Source organism: Octodon degus, unplaced genomic scaffold (genome assembly GCF_000260255.1).
Source record: "Octodon degus isolate 3935 unplaced genomic scaffold, OctDeg1.0 scaffold00041, whole genome shotgun sequence".
NCBI classification, from domain to species: Eukaryota; Metazoa; Chordata; class Mammalia; order Rodentia; family Octodontidae; genus Octodon; species Octodon degus.
Window position 1 is genome coordinate 14,122,661 of NW_004524617.1, and position 3,181 is coordinate 14,125,841.

The window sequence follows — 3,181 nt, forward strand, 5'->3', positions numbered from 1 at the left end:
CTTTAAGATCTGTGTATTCTAGAATTTCATATAAATGGAGTCATAGAATATGTTGCCTTATGTGTTTGGCTTCTTTCATGTTAGTCTAACCTTTTAAGGGTTTATTCATATTTTAACAAGCATCAATATTTATTTCACTGATGTGGAATTTTATTCTTTTGTGTACAATATTCTGTTGTGTAGCTAAAGCACATTTTACTTACTCATTGATCATTTGATGGATTTTTGGAGTACTTCCACTTTACAGGTATAAATAAGGCTATTTTGAACATGTCTCTTGTGTGTAGGTGGTGCTAAATATTGAATTCAGGGTCTCATGTACTAAGTATTTTACCAGTGATTTGTACCCTTAGTCCCCTCAATTGTTTGAAGCGTAAATTCAGGATAGAAATTTCTGGTTCACATGGTAGCTCTGACTAACTTGTTGAGATACTGTCGGACTGTTTTCCTACCATCAGTCTATGACAAGGCAAGTCTACTTGCCTCATATGCCAGACAACAAAAGTTATTGTCTGTTTTTGTTTTTGTTTTCTTTTTTATATTTCATACAGGGTCTACATGGTCTACAGGGTCTCACTACACAAATAAGACTCATAGTGATCTTCCTATTTTCAGCTTTCCAAGCACTGGGATTACAGGCGTGTGCTACCTCACCCAGTCTCTATCACTATCTCAGCATGCCTTGGGGGTGAGGCCGGCACTGCAGGCCAGGAATCAAACCCCTGGCTCCTGTGTCTGCCTAAGCAGGTGCTTTAATCCACTGAGCTATCTGGCTGGCTCTTTTTTTTTTTTTTGTAATTTTAGATCTTTATTTTGAAACTTTTTATACATGATCAAACCTTTCTCTGAAACCAAGAGATTTAACATGAATCAATGATGCTCACAGGAATCCTGCTTGACAGACGAGCTAGACTCTACTGCCCACACTACAGTCACCACACTCTCATCTGCCAGGTTTTTAAGTGTTCACTTTGACAGGACAGGCACGACGCAAGGCGCTAGGTGACAGTGACAACAGTCCCTCAAGGAGCTCACAGTCTAATGGTAACTACTGAGTAAACTGAGGCACGGGTGGTAAATGACTTACCGCTGAGGCAGAGCAGAGGTGCTCGGAGTGGGGACCAGCACTGAAGGAGGGCGGGGACAGCTGAGGGCGCAGAGCCTGACAGAAGAGGGCCAGACAGAGACGTTTGACCCCTTCTGCCTGCAGAAAGTATACACCAGGTTCCAATATCACCATGACAGGGTCAACCATCACTGATGGCATTAATGTCCTGGTCCTGAAGGCCTGTGGCCACACCCATGGGGGACACAGGAATGACAGCTCCCACAGCAGCTCCCAGAAGCCGAGCTGTGGTCCTTGCACACAGACATGTGGGGATCTCGCCTAAGAGTGTAATAAATTAGAGCCAAGGACACAGTGCCTGCAGCCACTGTCCAGGAACGCACTCACAGGAAGTTAAACATGATACAGTTATGTACAGACACAGCACTGGTCCAGGCACACACCAGCCAGCACCCACAACTGCTGGGGTAATCCAACATAAGGCAACTCCTCCTGCATTGGTGCCAGGAGGACACAAGGCCCTGCCTGTCCCCAGGCCCTCACAGAAAGCGGTGAGTTGAGTCACTGGAGAGCTGTTTCCTGAGGTACAAACCACCATCTTCCAGCAGCCTGAGGGGAAGCCACTCAAAGCCACTATGGTTCTGACTGCTGGGCTAAGATAGGCAGCTCTCCAGTCCACTCCATGGGGTCATTATTGCAAGTGTTCAACTCCGTCCGCTGGCTGCTCGGGAGCCATGGCTGCGGCCATCAGCTCAGCTGCTCACCTCCAGCATCTCCTCACTCTGTGGAGGCTCCTCTTTCTGCAGATGCACGGGGTGTGCACTCTTGGCTGAGCGGCTCTGCTCCACCTCGCACAGGTACACATCGATGGGCCCCTTGGTGCTCCGGATGTGCACAGTGATGGCGTCCTCTCTAGGTGCTGGGACATCCAGTCTGGTCTCCTCTGGGGCCTTCACTGCGATGACGATCTGCTCATGGAAGGCTCGGATGCTGTGGATGTCCTGGTAGGTGACGTATGCCAGTCTTTCGTTCTCTTTGTCATCTGTTAACTCGAATAGCTGCTGGGCACAGTCCTTAATCAGCTCATCCAAAGCGTCCTCCATGGCAGACAAGTCAGACAGCTCCTGCTGCAGCTTCTTCTGCTCGGGCACCGCCGTGAAGCTGTTGAGATCGGATCCTATCCACCGGATGTGATTCTTGGATTTCTTCTCAACCAGGGCGATGCCGTCCAGGACGTTGGTGATGTCGTACACCCTGCGCTTCCACACGCCCAGCTTGCTCGCGACCCTGTTTAAGTCCAGGATGCCCCCAGGGGCAGATCTGACTAGATCCATAAATCTCCGAGTTAAATACACTAGCGATGCATCTTCACTTTTAGAGCTTTTCTCATGGATACATACTGTACGTTATCTTCTAAGTTAATCCTGATCTTCGATGGCAGCAGGCTGTCCACGTTGATGGGGTCGCTGCAGCGGCGGCGCACCGGCTCCTCCGCTGGGTCCACCAGGAGGCTGGGCAGTCTCCGTGCCGGCCGCTGCTGGCTCATGGCGCCGGTCGCCCAGTGTTCCTCGCGTCCCGCGGGCTCTCCCGCCTTCCGCCGCCTCAAGCTCCAGGGCCCGGGTGCCCGGAAGCAGCGGGTCTGCGAACGGCTTGAGGGAGAGTGAGAGCTTCGAGGAGAAGCCTTCTTGGCTTTTGCCTCCCGAACCCGAGAGCTCCCGCCGCCGGCGCGAGAGATGCACTGAGACCCACGGCGCTCAGGACGCCGGGCCCGCCATCTTTCCGCATGCCCTGGCTGGCTCTTATTGTCTGTTTTTTAAAAACTTCGTTTTTGTTAATTATAGCCATCTAAAGTGTGTGAAGTAGAATCACATTTTGGTTTTGCTTTGCATTTCCTTAGTGATTAACGATGTTCAACATCTTTTCATGTACTCATTGGCTACTTGTATGTCTTTTTTTTTTTTTCCACAAAAGCTGTATAGTTCAGTCCAATCTTGAACTCACTATATAGTCCAGGATGGCCTCAAATTCTATACAGGGTTTCTCTTTATCTAGCAGGTGGATGTCTGCAATGATGCTGAGGACAGTTGTGGTCTATGTTGACAATTGTTGTAAGGT

At 49.5% G+C, this 3,181-nt stretch overlaps 1 pseudogene; it reads right to left on the reverse strand.

Moving 5' to 3' along the window:
• Positions 1-1,388: 1,388 nt before the first annotated feature.
• Positions 1,389-2,847, reverse strand: LOC101574625 (annotated as a pseudogene).
• Positions 2,848-3,181: the final 334 nt, after the last annotated feature.